Source organism: Jaculus jaculus, chromosome 1, assembly GCF_020740685.1.
Source record: "Jaculus jaculus isolate mJacJac1 chromosome 1, mJacJac1.mat.Y.cur, whole genome shotgun sequence".
Taxonomy (NCBI): domain Eukaryota; kingdom Metazoa; phylum Chordata; class Mammalia; order Rodentia; family Dipodidae; genus Jaculus; species Jaculus jaculus.
The window spans coordinates 128,073,846-128,084,988 of NC_059102.1; positions in this window are offsets into that span (position 1 = coordinate 128,073,846).

Genomic DNA, 11,143 nt, shown 5'->3' on the forward strand with positions numbered 1-11,143 from the left:
TGTCTGGAATGCACTTGCAGTGACAAGAGACCTTGCTGTGTCCATACACACACACACATGAAAATAATAATCTTTTTTTTTTTTTTTTTTTTGCTGTATGTAGTGGTACATTCCTTTAATCCCAACACTCAGGAGGCTGAGATAGGAGGATCGTCTTGAGTTTGAGGTCAGCATGGGCTACAGAGTAAGGTCCAGGTCATCTTGGGCTACAGTGAGACCCTTTCTCAAAAAAAGGGGGGGGCGCTGGAGAGATGGTTTAGCAGTTAAGGCACTTGCCTGCAAAGCCAAAAGACCCTGGTTCGATTCCCCAGGACCCATGTAAGACAGATACAAAAAGGGCACATGTGTCTGGAGTTCGTTTGCAGTCCTTGGAGGCCCTGGGGCACCCATTCTTTATCTCTCTCTCTCTCTCCCTATTTTTCTCTTTCTCCAAATAAAATAAAATTTTTAGAAGTTTAAAAAGTAGAAGAAGGGCTGGAGAGATGGCTTAGCGGTTAAGCGCTTGCCTGTGAAGCCTAAGGACCCTGGTTCGAGGCTCGGTTCCCCAGGTCCCACATTAGCCAGATGCACAAGGGGGCGCACGCGTCTGGAGTTCGTTTGCAGAGGCTGGAAGCCCTGGCGCGCCCATTTTCTCTCTCTATCTGTCTTTCTCTCTGTGTCTGTCGCTCTCAAATAAATAAATAAATAATTTAAAAAAAAAAGTAGAAGAAGAAGAAGTAAGGCAGAGAGTAATAAAGGAAGACACCCAACATTAAACTCTGACCTCCATACCTACAGCCTGTGAATACACACACCACATATGAACACACATACACACAATAATAATAAGTAAATATTCCACATTGCAAACTTAAACAAGCAGACAGGGTCAACTGAAGGAGCTTGTGTCAGTTGGGCAAGCTGGGCATGGTGGGTAGGCCTGTAGTTCCAGCCCTTGGGAGGCTGAGGCAGGAAGCTCTAGAGCCAATCAGGGCTCTACCACTGAGCTCCAGCCTCACCAGGGGATAGCTTTTCTTTCCAGATTTTATTGTATGATTTTTCAAAACATCTGAAAATGTAAAAAACTTGTTTAATGAACACTGCCATGAATGGTGGTGTGATACAATGGTAAACCACTTGCCTTGCACACACAAGGCCCTGAGTTCAATCCCCGGCAATGGAAACACACACATACACAAGACCACAGGGTAGCCAGCTAGACCTTAATCAAATCCTGGCTGGACTCAGCAGCCAGCAAAGAGGGAGGAGACAGTTTAGGTTGCTCCCACTGTTTGCTCAGAGCTTTCGTCCCCTTTATTTAGACGGCTACTGTGAAGAAGGATGAGAGAGAGGAAGGTTGTTCTGTCATTATCAAGATGGAAGACCTGCAGATACATATCAATTCTAGCATCCGTAGAGTAGCTTCTAGAAGCTGGCCCCTGGAACAATCAAGGAAATACAGAAATTTGCCATGCAAGAGATGTGGGCTCCAGACATGTGCATTGCAATCAGGTTTGATGAAATCGTCTGGGCCAAAGGAGTAAGAAATGTCCCATATTGTAGCCATGGGCCCTTGTCCAGAAAAAGTAACAACAATGAAGATTCATCAAGCCAGCTCTGCATGTATGACCCTGGTAGCACATTCAAAATCAATCTACAGCCGGGCGTGGTGGCTCACGCCTTTAATCCCAGCACTCGGGAGGCAGAGGTAGGAGGATCGCTGTGAGTTCGAGGCCACCCTAAGACACCGTAGTGAATTCCAGGTCAGCCTGGGCTAGAGTGAGACCCTACCTCAAAAAAGCAAAAAAAAAAAAAAATCAATCTACAATGTCAAATAAAATTATAAAACTGTCAAAAGAGGGGCTGGAAGGTGGCTCAGGCTTCTGTGCAAGCATGAGGACCTGAGTTGGAATCCCCACTACCCACAGAAAATCTAGGCACAGTGGTGCCCACCTGCAATCCCAGCACTGAGCCGGTGGAGACGGGAAGGTCTCGGGAGCTCGTTGGTTACCTAGTCTAGCCAAATCAGTGAGCTCGTGGCTCAAAAATAAGGTAGCCAGGTGCGGTGGCACGCAATGAGTCGTAGCACTTGGAAGACTGAGGTAGGAGGATCACTATGAGTTCAAGGTCAGCCTGGGCTAGAGTGAGACCCTACCTTAAAAAATAGCTGGGCATGGGGTTGGAGAGATGGCTAAGCACTTGCCTAAAGACCCCAGTTCAAGGCTCAATTCCCCAGGACCCACATAAGCCAGAAGCACAAGGGGCACATGTGTCAGGATTTGCAGTGACTAGAAGCCCTGGTGCACCCATTCCCCCCCCCCACCCACTCTGCCTTTTTCTCTGTCTGTCACTCTCAAGTAAATAAATAAAAATAAACAAAAAAAAATTTTAATTGAAAAAAAAAATAGCTCGGCATGGTGGTGCACATCTCCAATTCCAGCACTCGAAAGGCAGAAGTAGGAGGATTACAATGAGTTTGAGGCCACCCTGAGACTACAGAGTAAATTCCAGGTCAGCCTAAGGTAGTGAGACCCTACCTCAAAAAACCAAAACTAAATAAATAAATAGTAATAATAACAAGGGTCTGGAAAAATGGCTTAGCAGTTAAGGTGCTTGCTTGCAAAGCCAAAGGACCCAAGTCCAACTCCTCAGGACCCACATTATCCAGATGTACAAGGGGGCACATGCATCTGGGGTTCATTTGCAGTGGCTGGAAGCCCTGGAATGCCCATTCTCTCTCTCTCTCTACCTGCCTATTTCTGTATCTCTCTCTCTCTCAAATAAATAAATAAAAATAAAATATTTTATTAAAATTAATAATAATAAGGACTGGAGGGGTGGCTTAGTGGTTAAGGTGCTTGCCTGCAAAGCCAAAGGACCCAGGTTTCAATTCCCCAGGACCCACGTAAGCCAGATGCACAAGGTGGCACAGGCATCTGGAGTTCATTTGTAATAGCTGGAGACCCTGGTGCACCCATTCTCTCTTCGCCTCTTTCTCTCTGTCTCTTCATTCAATAAATAAATAAATAACAAGGTGGGGGGACTGGGGAGATAATAGTTAAAGGTAACTGCCTATAAATTCTGCCAGGCCTGGCTCAGTTCTCCAACCACCCACATGAAATCCAAACAGGCACATACACACACACACACACACACACACACACAGAGATAAATATTTTTAAAGGTAGAGAATGGTTGAGGAAATCACCTGACATCATCTTCTGCCCTCCATACATGTGCACACACATAAATCACACATATGTGTGTCCATGCACATATGAACACACATACATACATGCATGGACACTATACATACATGCACATGTAATACAAAACATTTGGAACTGGAGAGATGGCTTAGTAGTTAAGGTGCTTGCCCATGAAGCCTAGGACCCAGGTTCGATTCTCCAGGCCCCATGTAAGCCAAATGCACAAGGTGCCAATGAGTCTGGAGTTCGTTTGCAATGGCTGGAGGCCCTGATGCACTCATTCTCTCTCCCTCCCTGTCTCTCTCCCTCTCTCTCTCTCTCTCTCCTCTCTCTCTCTCTCTCTCTCTCTCTCTTTCTCCCTTTCTCTATGTCTCAAATAAAAATAAAAATTGAGAAAAAAAACTTGTAAACCTCGTATCAATAATGAATCACACTGTATTTCTCTATATGTATTAATGCATATCTATCTATCTATCTATCTATTTATCTATCTATCTATGTATGTATGTATATAATTTCAAATTTAATCTTTTCCAGAGTCACTCGGGAGTTGGTGGAAAACATGATGACCCTTCACCCCCAGGTTTTTTTTTTTTCATCTCTGGAATGGGAACAAGAACATTCTACAATGCCATATTATTCCAAAGATAATTAATTGTGATTCCATGACTCCATTAAGCATTTCCAAGGGACTAAGTAAAATTTCTGGGAGGCCAATCATCATTGATAGGCAATTTCTAAGAGTGAATAATAGACATAAAAGAAGCCAGCTGAGTGCCTGGCTTACCGTGGGAATCTGATGGCGCCGGTGCCCCCACCCCAGCCTGCCTGAAAAGCCCTAGTCACTCCCATGGCTTTCCTCTCTGTGAGGACACACAGGAGACATGTCAGCCCCCACATGTTCCGGACTCCGTCCCATGACTCTCTGTGGTCTCTGCAGAGCAGACACTAAAGGCAAGAGGAACGCTGCTGCAAACAAAAGGCATCAGCTTCACAGGGCACTGAACTTGGCCTCTCCTACCACCCAGTCATGGAGCCAGAGACGAGATCCGTGCCAACCACTCCTGCTCAGCCATGATGTGGCAAACAGAGCTGGGCTCCTGGCTGGGGTCCCTCCACTTACCAGGGCAAGAGTGGGATTTTTTTTTTTTATAATTGTTTTCAAAACAGATTTCATGTGGTCCCAAAATGAGACCATGATTGTAAATTAAAGTGTAATTAGCCTTTACGCTTTTATATTCATTAACTCTTCTCTGTTAATGATGCTAGGCTGGAGCAGAAACCCTGCATTATGAAACCACATCCAGGAAATAAAATAGTGATTTAGATAATGGCCACAATGTATTGCTACTTACACATAATTAAACAAATGCTCCATTTAAACTTGGAAACATGACTGAATGTTGATTAACCTCGCCCGGCAGTTCTGCTCAGGCCTGGGGAAGGGGAGGCGCCGGGAGCTGGTCCGGAACGAAATGTCTGGGCCAGCCACGCAAGCCATCCTGTCTGCCAGCCACATCCGCTGGCCATACCAGGACAGGACAGGTGTAGGTCCTGGGCCAGGAAGCAGTGAGCAGAGTGACCCTCAATCCGTGTGGGAAAGTGCTGCACTCCCTGAAGGCAGACATACAGACTGTCACCCTGAGTCCTCTACTATGAGGTCCTAGAGGAGTCAAATTCATGGAGAAAGAGGAAATGACTGCCAGGGCCCTGGGTGTGAGGCACCGGGGGTGAGTATTGAATAGGGACACAGTTGGGCTTGGAGTGATGAAAAAGTCCTAAGAAGAGTGGAGTAGTTTACAAGAATGTGGACACACTAAATGCTGCAACTGTGCACTGAAAATGGTAACTTCTGTTATGCATATCTTACTATAATTTTTTTTGTGTGGGGCTTCAAGGAAGGCCCTCACTGTAGCCCAGGCCGACCTGGAACTCACTATGTAGTCTTAAGCTGACCTTGAACTCACAGCGATCCTTCTACCTCTGCCTCTCTGGTACTGGGATTAAAGAAAGGCGTGTGTCACCACGTCTGGCTAGAATTTTTTTTTTTTTTTTTTTTTTTTTTTTGAGACAGTGTCTCATGTAGCCCAGATTGGCCTCAAACTCACTGTGTGGCCAAGGATGACCTTGAACTTCTGATCCTCCTGCTACCACCTCCAGAGTGCTGAGATTACAGGAATGTACCACCATGCCCCATTTAAGCAGGGGATCAAACCCAGGGCTTTATCTACACTAGACAAGCACTCTGCCAACTAAAGCTGTAACCCAAGCCCAACAATATGTTTTTGGTATGTGCATGTACATTTAAAAAAAATTGTTCATTATTTATTTACTTATTTGAGAGTGACAGACACAGAGAGAAAGAGAGAGAGAATAGGTGCACCAGGGCCTCCAACCACTGCAAACGAACTCCAGACGCATACGCCCCCTTGTGCATCTGGCTAACGTGGGTCCTGCGGAGTCGAGCCTCGAACCAGGATCCTTAGGCTTCACAGATAAGCGCTTAACTGCTAAGCCATCTTTCCAGCCCTGCATGTACATTTTTGAGGTCAAGGGATAAACTTGGATGGCTTTGTCTTCCACCTTGTTTAAGGCAGGGTCTCTTGCCATTCACTGCCATGTTGACTGGGTTAGCTGGGCTGCAAGATTCCAGGAAGTTCTGTCTCTGCCTCCCATCTCACCTCAGGTGCCCTGGGATTATAGATGCTAACACGACTGGGTCTGGTTTTATGGTTTTATGTGAGATCTGGGGGGTCTGCACTCAGATATTCTCACTTACACAGCAAGTGCTTTATTCACCAAGCCATCTCTCCTGCTCTAACCACAATGTTCAGAAGTTCATTTAAAGAGGGCCTGGAGAGATGGCTCGGTGGTTAAAGGCACTTGCAAAGCTTGTCGGTCGGCTAAATTCCCCATGTAAAGCTGGATGCAAAAAGTGGTGCAGGTGCTTGGCATTTGTTAGGAGGGGCAAGAGACCCTGGTGTATGTGCACATATATGTGTATACAAATAAGTAAACAAATAACTAATATATTTTAATATTTTATTTAGTTATTTATTTAAGAGAGAGAGACAGACAGAATGGGTGCACCATTGCCTGTAGCCAATGCAAATGACCTCCAGATGCATGTACCACCTTGTGCATCTGGCTTTATGGGGATATTGGGGAATCAAACCTGGGTCCTTTTGCTTTGTAAGCAAGTGCCTTAGCTGCTAAGCCATCCCTCTGGCCTAACTAATACATTTTTAAGTTAATTTCCAGGTCAGAAAAGATAGTTCAAAGCCAGGTATGGTGGCACGTGCCTTTCATCCCAGCACTGGGAGGCAGAAGTAGGAGGATCGCCATGAGTTTGAGGCCACCCTGGGACTACATAGTGAATTCCAGGTCAGCCTGTGCCAGAGTGAGACCCTACCTCAAAAAAAAAAAAAAAAAAGAAAGAAAGAAAGAAAGAAAAGATAGTTCAGTCAGTAAAGTGCCTGCCTTGCAAGCATGAGGACCTGAGTTCTATCCTCAGTACCCTTGCAACTAGCAAGCATGGAGACGTGTGTCTTCTCCCAGTGCTGGGGAGACAGAGACAGATGGATCTCTGGGGCTTACTGACCAACCAATCTAGCCTAAGTGGTGAGCTATGGGCCAATGAGAGACCCTGTCTCAAAAGAAGTGGACAGCATACTTGAGGAACAAGACCTGAGGCTGTCCTCGGACCTACGTATACACACACACACACACACACACACACAAACACACTGTGCTCACACACTGTGGTGGTTTGATTTAGGTGTCCCCTATAAACTTAGGTGTTCTGGACACTAGGTCCCCCAGCTGAAGACAACTGGAAATTGAAGCCTCCTGGAGGCAGTGCATTGTTGGGGGCGGGCTTATGGGTGTTATAGCCAGTTTCCCTTGTCAGAGTTTGGCACACTCTCCTGTTGCTATGGTCCACCTGATGTTGGCCAGGGGGTGATGTCCACCCTCTGCTCATGTCGTTGTATTCCCTGCCATCGTGGAGCTTCCCCCTCGAGCCTGTACGCCAAAATAAACTCTTTTTTTCCCCACAAGCTGCTCTTGTTTGGGTGATATCTACCAGCAATGCAAACCTGACCACAACAGTAAAGTGGTACCGAGGAGTGGGGTTGCTGCTAGGCACCTGACTGTGGCTTTGGCCTTTTGGAGCTGATTTTCAAGAGGAATGTGAAAGGATTTGAAACCTTGGCCTAAGAGTTGCCTTGCCGTGCTATAAGTACAGCTTGATGCACTATACTGGTCAGAGTTGAAAGACCTGAATGCAGTAAGAACTATGGACTGAGGCTTGGCTTATGAAGGTGAGAAAGAGCTTTGCTTGGACTGGGCTAGCAGTTTGTGTGAGAAGCTTGCTGTTAAACCCCTGTCCTGAGAAGTTGTGCAGGGTTGCTTTGCATAGAAATGAACTGGTGTGTTGCTGGGCGTGGTGGCGCACGCCTTTAATCCCAGCATTCAGGAGGCAGAGGTAAGAGGATCGCTGAGAGTTCGAGGCCACCCTGAGACTACATAGTGAATTCCAGGTCAGCCTGAGCCAGAGTGAGACCCTACCTTGAAAAACCAAAAAAAAAAAAAAAAAGAAAAGAAAAGAAATGAAATGAACTGGTGTGAGCAGAGGGATCTGGCACTGAAAAAAAAAATCTTTGGAAGCTGGGCATGGTGGCACACACCTTTGATCCCAGCACTCAGGAAGCAGAGGTAGAGGGATTGCCGTGAGTCTGAGGCCACCCTGAGATTACCTAGTGAATTCCAGGTCAGCTTGGGCTAGAGTGAGACCCACCTCAAAACAGAAAAATATAATAATAATCTTTGGGCCTAAACTGCTGCCTGTTCACCTGCAAATTGTTGAGAGATTACAACCTTTGAGATTGGGTCAGTTGACCTACACTGGGGCAACAGGAAGAATGTAGACTCTTTTGGAGGGGCCTGAGTGCTCAAGGAGTGTCCTGTTCTTCAAAGTCTGATTTATTCCCCCCTGGATTAACAAATTGGCACCCTACCTGGTATTGTGGAGTATAAGAACTACAGGCAAGAGAGGGTCATTGAGTTTGCAACACGGTCTTGTGTTTTGGAAATGGTCATAAGCAGTGTGAAGCAGGTTTGCTGGTTGCCTGCATGGAGACCCCATGGGGCCATGAGGATGAATGGTGAATTGCAGTGGAGACCCAGTGGAGATGCGGGGACCACGAGATGGCTGCCAAGGAGAGCTGCTGGCCCTGGATGAAGTTTTCCAGGACTGTGAGTAGCCTAGCTGGAGGGGTGGAAGTGGAACTCCAAAGACTTGTTTCTGGTTAGATTTATTGGACTTGGAAACTTGTCACTGGCTAGAGTTGTTGGACTTGAAGCTAGAGAGTTTGATGTTTGCCCTACTTCAATCATGTATTGGTTGAATATTTCTTTGCTATGCCCAATGCCATCTTTTGCAGTGTGTTTATCCTGTGCCATTATGGGCCCAGCTAAACTTTATTAGTTTTTAAAAACAAGCCAGGCGTGCTAACACACGCCTTTAATCCCAGCACCTGGGAGGCAGAAGTAGGAGGATTACCACGAGTTCGAGGCCACCCTGAGGCTACATAGTGAATTCCAGGTCAGCCTGGGCTAGAATGAGACCCTACCTCGAGAAACAAAAACAAACAAACAAAAAAGCTATGTTTACTTATTTATTTGCAAGCAGAGAGACAAAGAATAGGGCGCTAGGGCCTCTAGCAACTCCAAATGAACTCTAGATGCATGCCCCACTTTGTACATCTGGCTTTATGTTAGTTCTAGGGAATCAAACACAGGCTGTTAGGCCTTACAAGCAAGCACCTTAATCATGAGCCATCTTGCCAGCCCTTTTCTTGGTTTTTAGATAGCTTTTTTTTTTCTTTTTGATTTTCGAGGTTGACCTGGAACTCACTTTATAGTCCTAGGCTGACCTCGAACTCATGGCAATCTTTCTTCTTTGCCTCCCAAGTGCTAAGATTAAGGGTGTGCACAATCACACCTGGCTATCTTTTTTTCTTTTGTTTTAATATGTTTTGTTCATTTGAAAGGAGAGAAAAAGAAAGTGAGAGCAAGAGAGAATGGATGTACCACTGCCTCTTGACATAGCAAATGAACTCGAGATGCATTCACCACTGTGTGCGCCTTCACGTGGGTACTCGTGTAAACCCAGGCTGTCAGAGATCTCAAGAAGTGCCTTTACCCACTGAGCCACTGCTGCAGTCCTGTGACAGGATATTTCTATATGGATGAAGATGGCTTTGATCTTGGTAGTCTCCTGTGTCACCTTGCCATAATAAAATTCATAATGATGAAGTTTTTTTTTTCTGAGTAAGGGCGGGGACAAGTGCCTCAGTTTCCCAGAACCAGCCAGATACCAGCACTCAGTAGCTGCTCTATGATGAGATTAAGCCCCATGGCCACTCTTGGAGATGGTGGGATGTAGGGTGGATTTAAGGGAGGCTCTGAGAAGGGTGGGCAGGTCGTGGAGGAATAATTAAGTTCTATTACCTGAGTGCAGCTTCAAACCCCAGAAGGGAGCCGGACAAGATGCAGCAGCCTCATAGCTTCCTGGGTGAGTTGGACCCTGAGGAGCATGTGTGGAGGAGATGCCTCCTGAGGCTGAAACACTGGAGCTCCCAGCTGTGTCTCCAGAGGGTTCTGGACCTTGTCCAGGTTGGCTCCTCAGTGAGCAGTGGAGGTGAAATGGGGTTGTGCTTGGGGAAGGAGCAGAGCACATGGAACCTAGGCCCCTGCAAGGGTTGGGGTTCCTTGAGCCTCCTTATAGGAAGAGCTTATTGGGGTTAGAGCATTCCTAGGACAGAAGCCCAGGAGCTGCTGTGTCTGGGGTCTCTTGCCACTGCCAGCTTCTTTGGGCTAAGGGCCCTTAAATAGCCCAGGAGGGGCCAGCTGTGAAAGTGAGAGCACGGATGATCATGGGAGCGCAGGGTCTGGGCCTGGCAGAGGGCCTGACTGGGCCACAAAAGTCGACTCTTGCCTGGGGAAGCAGGATGAAACTGGGGCCTTTTCTGACCTGGAGTGTGCCACCTGCCTAGGAGACCATTTAAAAAAAAAATTGAAGACTTCAAAATAGAAATGACTAGATGTAAAGAAGAAAGAGTTATGTGGGCTGTGGGAGGAGATTATCTTCATGGTATATTGTTTACATGTACTGAGGTTGTCAATAAAAATTTTTAAAGAATATATATATGGGTGTGGTGGTACACGCCTTTAATCCCAGCACCTGGGAGGCAGAGGTGGGAGGATCACTGTGAGTTCGAGGCCAGCCTGAGAATACAGAGTGAATTCCAGGTCAGCCTTGGGTAGATTGAGACCCTACCCCAAAAACAAAAACAACAACAACAAAAAATATATATTTACATATATATATATATATATATATATAATATATATATATATGTGCATGTGTGTGTATATACACATATATGGATGTATATATGGATGTATGGATGGTCAGATAGATAGATAGATAGATAGATAGATAGATAGATAGATAGATAGTTGTCAGGGCTGGAGAGATGGCTCAGTGGTTAAGGTGCTTGCCTACAAAGCTGGTAGGAGGATCTCTGTGAGTTTAAGGCCAGCCTGAGACAACATAATAAAATCCAGGTGACTTTGGCCTAGAGAAAGACCCTACCTCAAAAAACAAATGTTGTTACCCCCAACTCAGCTGCTATCTGGGTACAAGAAGCCAGGAGCTCACCTTTTCTCCAGAATCTACTCTCTGGGTTCAGCTTTGAGACAATTGAGGCCTTGAACAAGGTTTTATGAAATGTTTTATAAAACAATTAAGTTTCTGGGGCTGAGTAGGTGGCTCAGTAGTTAAAGGCACTTGCTTGCAAAACCTGACAGCCCAAATTCAATCCCCCAGTACCCATGTAAAGCCAGATGCACAAAATGGTGCATGCATCTGGAGTTCATTTGCAGCTACA